This window comes from Palaemon carinicauda, chromosome 5, assembly GCF_036898095.1.
Source record: "Palaemon carinicauda isolate YSFRI2023 chromosome 5, ASM3689809v2, whole genome shotgun sequence".
In the NCBI taxonomy this organism is placed as follows: Eukaryota; Metazoa; Arthropoda; class Malacostraca; order Decapoda; family Palaemonidae; genus Palaemon; species Palaemon carinicauda.
Genome location: NC_090729.1, coordinates 38,170,198 through 38,180,669, shown reverse-complemented (window position 1 = coordinate 38,180,669; position 10,472 = coordinate 38,170,198).

Here is a 10,472-nt window from a genome sequence, read left to right as displayed (position 1 = left end):
TATGGGCCAAAGGTGTTCTTCTGAAAACCACTGACCCATTTTTGCAGCGTGTCCCTTGCTGCATCCCTTGACTCAGTAGACTTTTGATCATCCAAAGCCTCTTTTACCAGTTTGTCACAAATGGTACATAACTGTGTGTCCCAGTATTTGAGAGCCCCCTGGGTAACTGCCAGCGAGCATGGGCCCTGCACACGTCAAGGCCGTAGAAGTTCTTGCTACGGACCCTGCAAAAACTGTTCCCACACTCGCGATGCTCCTCCTGTAAAAAAAAGAAACCATATAAGTATTCGGTGAATTTCTCAGATTTCAGCATACATATTTTTTTCTTTTTTAATATTAGCTTGGATAGAGTAAGCTAGAAAATAGGAAAGACAACTACTTGTGCTTCCTGTCCAGCCCATTGCTATGACCTCCTCCAATATTGAACAATAAATTCTTAATGAATTTTGTATGGGAATTTAATATCCTTTGATATAAAGTGTCTTCTTAACACAATGTCCCATGTTCAATATTGGGGGTAAATTAATGGTTGATAACCATTAAGTGGTAGAGTGGATCATTCTCTTATATATAATGGTCTTACAATAGGCTGCCCATGGAGCACCTTGTAGGTTGGAAAAAACTTTTTTGGGCTACAGCACTGACTGGCAGAGGTATGCCGCCAGACCTGCCGGGCCTGCCGGCTTTTGCCGGGCCTGCCGGCTTTTGCCGGGCCTGCCGGCTTTTGCCGGGCCTGCCGGCTTTTGCCGGGCCTGCCGGCTTTTGCCGGGCCTGCCGGCATTTGTCGGGCCTGCCGGCACATGCCGGGCCTGCCAACATATGCTGGGCCTGCCAGCATATGCCGGCCTTGCCGACATATGCCGGCCTATTCTGGGCTATTGAAGGCAGTTACGGTCTTCAGATCTATACCTTGTGTGGCCGACTGCCGGCTGACAACTTAGTTACTGGCCACTAGTCATATTATGTTTAATGTCGTTGGGTTATTGCTCAGCGACACCCCCGGCAAGTGGCGGCAGAGTAACTGCCGGCCGACAGACAACCAACATGGCCGCCGACAGCTACAAGCTGCCGCCGGCCGGCCCAGTATAAGGAAAGGTAGAGAAAAAGAGAGAGGATGGAGGAAGGCAAAGGCTCAGCCTTGCCGGCATACATCCCGAATGAGGGTTCAAGTGGAAGGGGGAATTATATTTGGGCTTCCACCCAACCATATCCCATCCATATGGGCTATGAAAGGCAGTCCAAGCGAGGACTGAAGAACACTCTAATGATTATGAAGGTACCTGCCGGCAGCCGGCCCGGCTGGCAGCAGACAGGGAAACTCAGGCCAGTTCTATAGATTACCCTTAGGGTCAAATATAGAAAGACCACCAGGGAGGGTGATGGGTCATCCAACACAAAAGAAACAGCGGGGAAGGGGAAAAATCCTTTAAGTAAGGTAATACCCAAAGGCTTTACCCAACTTAAAGAATTCTGATCTCATAAGGCAACCTCAAGTAGGGGAAATCAATTCCCCCGGTTGGGTTAGTCAAGTGAGAAAGCGGCCATAAGACACAATCTCGCAAGAGAACAGAATCTCTTACCATGTATCTAAGACAATGAAGAAATCATTTCTTCGGCCTAAGATCACTAGCGCAGGACTGTCTGCTAGACCGAGGAAGGAGAAATTGTAAAACAAACACCTTCACATATGGTCTAGGGAGGCCTAGCCTCCTGTATAGACAACTTAACCTGACTTGGGAAATCATTTCACCGAGACAGTAAGATGCCTAACGCAGACTTTACTCTGATGTCCTGTTCTAACTCAAAAACCGACTCAGTGGTTAAGAGAAAGAAACAAAACACCCCAGTAAACTTTGCCAGAACTCAGTTCACAGCAAAGCTAACTGAGGGTAGCCAAAGCTTATCAGAGTGAAGAGGAATTGCTCTTAAATCTTGCCAAGAGATAGGTATCGACTTAGAAGGTATAGGAGGCATCAAACTCACCTTAGAAGACAATACAAGAGCAATTGGGGACATGTATGAAAGTATACTAAAGCCCCTAGGCTAGTAAGTCTAGGAGCATAAAGAATCTTGTATACTATCTTGGAAGAGGAAAATTTATGCAGTAATATCTTAATTGTATAAAATATTGCCTGAGCTTCAATAAAACTTTACCAGGAAGGTTATATCATGCATGAAGTGCATAGGTGCCCAGGCTAGGAAGCCTAGCACTCGTGAGGCTTGAACATAAATAGCCAAATCCACAATAACAATGACATAATATGAAAATCCCTAGCTAAAATACTAAATAGCTAAAGTTATTAAAGCAAATAATGCCAGGAAAGTCATTCTGGCTAACTAGATGTACAGGAAGGACGACCGTGTTCATGACACCATCCGGTTGGCAACAGCTCTTGTTACATTAATTACGATCCCAATCGAAGAGAAAAACTGGTAAGAGCTTACATTTACACAATTCAAAGATATTACTCAACTTTCCAGGAGCTGATGAGGCTGGTGAAGACATCATAGCGACAAATAACTCCAAAATAGCGAGACATAACACGGGATAACACCGGTCAACGAAGCTACAAGAGAAAGAAGGGCTTGGTGGCGCCTCGCGGTGGCGATTCAGCGCACTATTTACAGTACAGTAGGAGTATCGAGAGCGTTGTCTCTTCAAGGACTCTCCTATATTCTTGCCACTTTTTCCCCCTCGAAGCGGAAACGCTATTAGGGGTGTAGATAGCTATGAGACGTGTCAAGAATACGTCCTCTGATTACGCGATATCCAAATTTAAGGGATATTCGCTCCAGGAGTTAGAATTCTGGATACCTTTGGTAAATTCTCTGGGATATATCACTGTAGTCAAATATAACCTAGGAAGCTACTATTGAAGGAACTTCCATCAGGACGACATGGCCTGAGCCCAAAAAGGATATTATAAACTAAATGAAGAATAATGAACAATTAGAATATATCATAAGAAAACTACAAAAACTTTGAAAAAAATAAGAGAAAGTTAATAAAGCCATAATAGTGTGTCTGAGGATGCCCTCAAGCAAGAGTACTCTACCCCAGGAGAACTGTACAGAGGCTATGACACTGAAAAATATTAGAGAACAATGGGTTGATTTTCTTGTGTGTTTCTAGATGAGCTGCTTAACGTAGCTAAAGAATCTACCCTAACCAAGAGTAAGGTAGTAACTGAACTCTTACAGTATAATAGTTAAAAACTCAAGGGATGAACAATTGACTGGTAATCTCAATTTTTTTATGCATATGAGGACAGAGGAAAATGTGGAAAGAATAAGCTAGACTATTCCATGGATCCAATGTTGAACTGTCTGGCCAATAAAGGACAAAATGATGTTTTAAGTCTTCTTTGAACAATGTATTCTGACGGTCTTTTAAATTTTGTCCGTTTTTTTTTATTCCCCTATTTCCTTTCATAACTGGGCTATTTTTCCCTGTTGGAGCCCTCCGGCTTATATCATCCGGCTTTTCCAAGTAGGGTTGTAATTTAGTTAAAAATAATAATAATAATAATAATAATAATAATAATAATAATAATAATAATAATAATAATAATAATAATAATACCGTATCGTCATGTTGTGGTTTAACATGAACTTCAATCTTGTAACTAGCATAAGGTCTAATTGGTTTAACCCTTTCTCTTTCGATTTCTAGTCTTTGGGGAAAGAGTAGCAACAATGCTGGAGAAATTAGGGTCAGTGAAAGACATTAATTTATACATGTGATGAGGGTGGCCGCTAGACTGCATAAGGCAGGATAGGTATTACATGTCAGGCGAGATTCTGACATCAAGGAAGATTTCTCATACAGAGAGAGAGAGAGAGAGAGAGAGAGAGAGAGAGGAGAGGAGAGAGAGAGAGAGAGAGAGAGAGAGAGAGAGAGAGAGAGAGAGAGAGAGAATGGAGGTGGGGGGGGTGCATACCATCATACCCATATTATATAGTGGTATTTGTTCAATGTGGATTCCATTTGTCCTGTACGGGACGCGAATTATTTTTATCTTTTATTATAAAAAGACAAGTACATTTTATAAATTTATTACATATATCATGTACGTAATCAATCCATACTAAAATATACATGAGATCTTACATTGTTTTACAAAATGATAAATTAATTCAAATAATAAAAATTATATAATATACATTAAATTTTCTTGCACAAATGTTCTTAACTTATAATACAAATGTTGCATATTTAAATTATTATCAGATATTTACTCTTTTGTAAATATATTAATTAATTTTGTTGTGAAAGAATTTCTTATAAAAAATTTTGTTTTTTTATATTCTATTTCTTAAGAATATAACTGTATTTAGCTCATCCGCTAACAGTCCTATGGGTCGTCTATACCACACTCTTCCTGGAAAATCCGGAGGCAGAACCATTGCAGTGTTTTAATCCTTATTTCAAAATCTTAAGCAAACTCTTTGTCTTGATCTTACAACCCTTTTCCAAAAGTGTCTTAAACCAGTATATCATTTGCTTCAGTGATAGAAACAAATTGATAAAATGCATCGTATGTTCTACATCACCACAAAATAGACATTTGTTTTCGTTTGCTATATTCATGATGTGCATCCTGTCATTTGTATTCAGTATTTCATGTCTATACCTATAAAGTATTTTACTGCTGTTCTTATCAATGTACATGTTATTTATATGCTTCCAAATCATAGTCCAATTGAAAAGGGGATACAGTATCTCTTTATCTTGGGTTTGTAATCTTTACAATTCATAAGCAACCAAAATGTTTCTTTATTTGACACATTTGGGTAATTTTTAAGGCGATAGACTTTCTTATTAATATCAGTATTTATGCTAAAATATGCAGTGCTATAATTAGTGAATTAATTATATTCAATTTCCGTTTTAATTAGAAAAGTTACCCGAATTTTAGAGAAAAAAACAAACATTTTATAACAGAAACATCTATTTATATATTTTTTAAAAAAATATATGACATTATGGCTTTTGATTTCCACAAAATATGAAATATTCCAATTCCCCCTTTTAACTTATCTGAAAACATAGTTTTCCTTCAAGTTGTTTCATAACTGGTATTCCACATGTATTTATACAAACATCTCTGTATTCCTACGCACATAAATTTGGTATTGGATAAACATGTGATATACACAATGTTTTTGTTAAAATCTTACAATTTATGACAAGAGACTTTTAAATATTTTCTGTCTCCTATTTTGAAAAATACCAACCAACTTGGTAATCTTATCTTCCAAAGAAGACAAGTTCAACTCAACACTCTACTAATAGTTATTAGTAGGGTAAACTCCCAACACTTTACACGAATCTTGAAGAAACTGGTAGCCATTAATTGTCCATACTGTTCTGTTTTTCTAACATTCTAAACCTAAAATAGAAGTCTTTTCTTTATTCAAAATGGCACCAGATGCTTTTTCATATACGTTGATAACATTTATCCATTCTATAACACCTTCGTCATTAGTTATAATAATAACATAATCATTAGCATAACCAAAAAAATTACACATTCAGTTGATTTGGTAATTTTATGTAGAACTCTGAAGGCTGTCATTTCATCATTCTGTAGAAAGGTTTCTGGTACACAATGAATAAAAACAATAAATAAAATCATGGATAATGGACCTCCCTGCCTAATAACTTCATAATTTTCATTAAAAATTTTTGTCAACTGAATAAAACTACTGTCGATCCAAAATTTCTCTAATTTTTCAAATAAGAGTTCATGATCTAAACGAGCAAACGTTTTTGACCAGTCTAAGTTTATCAAAGCATCCTCCTTGTTATTTTAATATGCGAAAACCATAATATCCCCTATTAAGACGTTTTAATTTATTATTGACCTATTTTTTTAAGAAAGTTAAACTGTTCAGGTGATGTTATTATAGTTAATATTTTTTTTTTTAAATCAGTTAGTTATTATTCTAGCCACGACTTTAAAATCTACTTTTTGCATTGTTATCGGTCTCCTGTTAGTAATATGATCTAAGTTTCATGCTTTCGGTGTGAGAGTAATTATTCCTTTACATACTTTGACAATGTTCTTACTTTTAAACAAAAAATTTCATTAGGATTAAAAAAACTTGCTTGATATTTCTCAAATTATTCTTATAAAATTCTACTGCGAGGCCGTCTATTCCAGGAATTTTCCCATTTTTCATTGCACGAAGGGCTGCAAATACTTCGGAATCTGTCACGTCTGCTATTAATATATCATTTCCATTTTTGCCCATAACACTATTATCCCTTCATATATTTCATCTTGAATGATATTTATTCTCAATTTTAATGCATTCACTAATGACATTTTCTCAGGATTTAAGGTTAATTTCCCAATCTCTCTTTTAACTGATAAATCAGTAAATTAAGTAGTCCATATCTCTCATGATTAATTTGCTTTGAAAAACTTACAAAAAAGGATTTTAGTTGTTCCTTTGCAAAGACCCAAGCCATCATGAAACTTTCTTTAACTAAATCGTCATTCAAGAGATTATAATTGAGTTTCCAATACCCTTTAATTAATGGCATAACATTTTCCAATTTTATTGTTAGTTTGGTTATGGAGTGGTCAGACCAGCTTAGAGGTATATTTGGAATACCACTTACAAGATTTTGCAAATCATTGATATAAAATCTATCTAACCTTGAGCCATAGTCTTCCTTAATATATGCATAATGGTTTACGAGAAACCAAACATCTTTCAATTTCAAATTACTCTCAAGACACATAAGAGATTTAGATAAAATGTAACAATCTGCATTTGAACAATATCTTATACTAATAATGAAATTCCAATCTCCACCCAATATTATTATTATTATTATTATTATTATTATTATTATTATTATTATTATTATATATCCCTAGTTGGAAAAGCAAAATGCCTAAGGGCTCCAAACGGGAGAAGTAGCTCAGTGAGGAAAGGAAACAAGGAAAAATAAAATATTTTAATAACAACAATACCACCAAAATAAATATTCCTTATATGAACTATAAACACTTTAAAAACACAATAGGAAGAGACATAAGACAGAATAGTGTGCCAAAGTGTACCCTCAAGCAAGAGAACTCTAACCCAAAACAGTGGAGGACCATGGTACAGAGGCTATGGCACTACCCAAGACTAGAGAAAAATGGTATGATTTTGGAGTTTCTCTCTCCTAGAAGAGCTGCTTACCATAGCTAAAGAGTCTCTTCTACCATTACCAAGAGGAAAGTAGCCACTGAACAATTACAGCGCAGTAGTTAACCCCTTGGATGAAGAGGAATTGTTTGGTAATGTCAGTGTTGTCAAGTGTATGAGGACAGAGGAGAATTTGTAAGAAATAGGCCAGACTATCCGGTGTATGTGTAGGCAAAGGAAAAATGAGCCGTAACCAGAGAGAAGGGTGCAATGTAGTACTGCCTGGCTAGTCAAAGGACTCCATAGCTCTCTAGTGGTAGTATTTCAACGGGTGGATGGTTACTTATATTATTTCGCAAGAAACACATATCTTTACAAGAGAGTTGTTCTCTTGCTTTCTTTTGCTACTTCCAGCAGGTCCGTAGACATTTAGTAATTGAATGAGAACATTTGAACAAACATAATAAACACTCATTCAATGACTATTTATATCATTTGCTACACTCATGACATCCATATTTGATGATTTTCGTATAGAGATAGCAAGTCCCCCTTTAATTTATCAGTACCTTACACAATTATTCTATATAATCTAATTTCCCTTCAGTTGTTATATTGTGTTCTTGAAGGGAAATTCTATATAGTTTTGTATAAAAACATTAAATTCATTTATTTATACGATTAAGTCCATTGGCATTAACTCTAGATATATTTAAAGTGGGTGAAATTTATTTGGTAGAATTTGAAGATGAATTTTTTTATGAATTAAAATTAACTTGGTTTATGCTTCTTTGAACACTTCTCCGTTTCGTTATCCGATGATGAACTCGTGTGATCCACATCTATGCACTAGGTTTGGTCTTATTCTAAAGTTATTTTCAGCTTATTTGCACCATCTTGTTCCGTATAACAGTTTCCTGTTCTTTTGTCGGTATTAACACGATGCTCCTCCTATAGAGTCGATTCATTGGGACGCACGCTTATGTCTTCTTAGCTAAATTCATCCCCACTTACCTTATCTTCATATTCTGCCAATTCGTCACTTTTAATCCTTACCTGGTGAACTTCCGCCTAGATTGTTGCATTTTTATTGCACTTGTTCCTATTTCTTGTGATAATCCATGTTCCTCGGTTCTGTTAATTATGTCCTCGTCACTTTAAGCCAAACATTTTCCATCATCATTTTCTGTATCTTTCTCGAAAGGTTCTTTCCCTATAAAAGTCAAAACTTTCATTTGTTTCGACATTCTCTTTTTCCAGAACTGGCTTAGACTGAATAATAGTTTTTTTTTTATCCAAAGTGTCGTCTTTGTCAGATACCGTTGCCGTAGTTTCAGTATTCTTGTTTGTTTTCGTTTTAATTGGATTCCTCTTCAGGCCAGGGGCCACGTCAGGGAAATCTTCCTCGCTAAACCTAGGTCTCGTACCTTCTAATGTACAACCTTTCACCTCATGTCCAACTTCTTTACACCTAAAACATGTTCGTTTTTGCCCATTATACAACACAGTTAGTGTGTGCCCCATTACTGTGATAGTCAAGGGAACGTTTTCTTTTGATCTCATTTTCGCTGTCAGTACTCCTGTCAAGTAACCTTTTAGTTGGCCCTCAGCATATCTGTTGCGTCTTATTCCTTCTACTTTTCCATACTTTGATAATACTGAATTTAATATTTCGTCTTCAATTTCAAATGCAGCATTCCTTATAGACATATATATAACAGAGGAACTTAAATTAAAAATTTTTACGTGTCCACATTTCTCAGTACTAATTTCTTTGTCTTCGAATTGTTTCATAATGTCCGGAAACAATTCCAGTGTCACTTTAACGATAACTCTATTCCTATTCAAAGAAAACTGGCGAAAACTTGCGGTGTAGCTCCGTCGACAACTTGTTTACTCTGCTCTTCTTCTTCATCGCCCCATACGTGAATTATTTCTGTTTCCTCTGCCCAAAACCATTGTTTTTCATGGGTTACCTCTCATCCATGTCCGCTTCCCGAGAATATCTAACCGAATGCATGACTGCAGAGTTGATTTATTTCTATCTTTCAAGTGGGCAAAGTTTTCCATTTCCATGTGATGAAAAAACTTTTTAATTTTGTTTCACCCTGTACAACAGAGTCGCCGGCAAGTGGAGCCTAATATTACTATTGGGACACACGGCTAGAGTCTCTTCCTCTCTCTATCTCTCTATTTTTAGAGAGAGAGAGAGAGAGAGAGAGAGAGAGAGAGAGAGAGAGAGAGAGAGAGAGAGAGAGAGAGAGAGAATGCATACCAGTGAATGTTTTACCAAAAATAGTGGTTATTGTTTAGCTCGGAGGCCTCTTGTCATGTCCAGGATTTGGATAAATTTTATTTCTTTGGTCAGAAACGCTCGTTTTCTTTTGTTTCATCTCATCCATGTCAGCCTCCCAGGAATATGTATCTGACAGCATGGCTGGATAGCTTTTTTGGTTTACTCTATATCCTACTGTAAATGGACAAATGATTATTTTTTTTTGGGGGGGGGGGTTGGAGTCGCTTTATAGTTGTAGAAGGATGGTTACTTTAAATGACACATGCCAGAAGTGATGAGAAACATTCAAATGCCTATTTTACCTTGTTTTCATCTCAAATAAAGGGGGTGGTGTGGGGAAAGAGCATCACTGTAGTTTATTACATCAATGAAAATATTATCGAATTTTAAGTAAGGATCTCTGTCAATATCTCAAAGAGTTTTAGAAAAGGATGATGTAATATTTACCAAATTTTCCTTTTAAAACATGTGTTACAGTAATATATAGGATATAGATATCCTCTTTTGATGGCTTTTGCGTACAATGAAAAGCATTCGGCAATGTATACCAGCAGATTTTGTTGAAAATCCTGTGTTATTGTAGAGCTCCTCTTAAATATGTAAATTTGATTGCCTACCATAAACATAGGAAGTGCAAAGTTAATGTTAAGGAAGTCCTACTAAATGAATTTCCAGTGAACAGTTGAGTACTCCAAGGAAATGTGTTTTCACCTATGTTAGCTATCCTCTTCAGCACTTTTGAAATACATAGGTTAGTTGGAATGGTGGGAAGAATTGAATTGGATTAGCAACAGGAAATTAGCTGACGTAGAGTATGCTGACGACACTGCCCTTATCAGCAGATACCCGTAGGACTGCAAAGCCTGCTTACCAGAATGCATGAATTACCACATAAGGTTGGGCTCAAAATAAATAAAAAATAAGACATGAAGAAAATGGAATATGCAATGAAAGAGGAAATATCATTGGAAGGAGAAAGGATTATTGAGGAGGAATCATTTAAATATTTAGGAACTATGATCTCTAA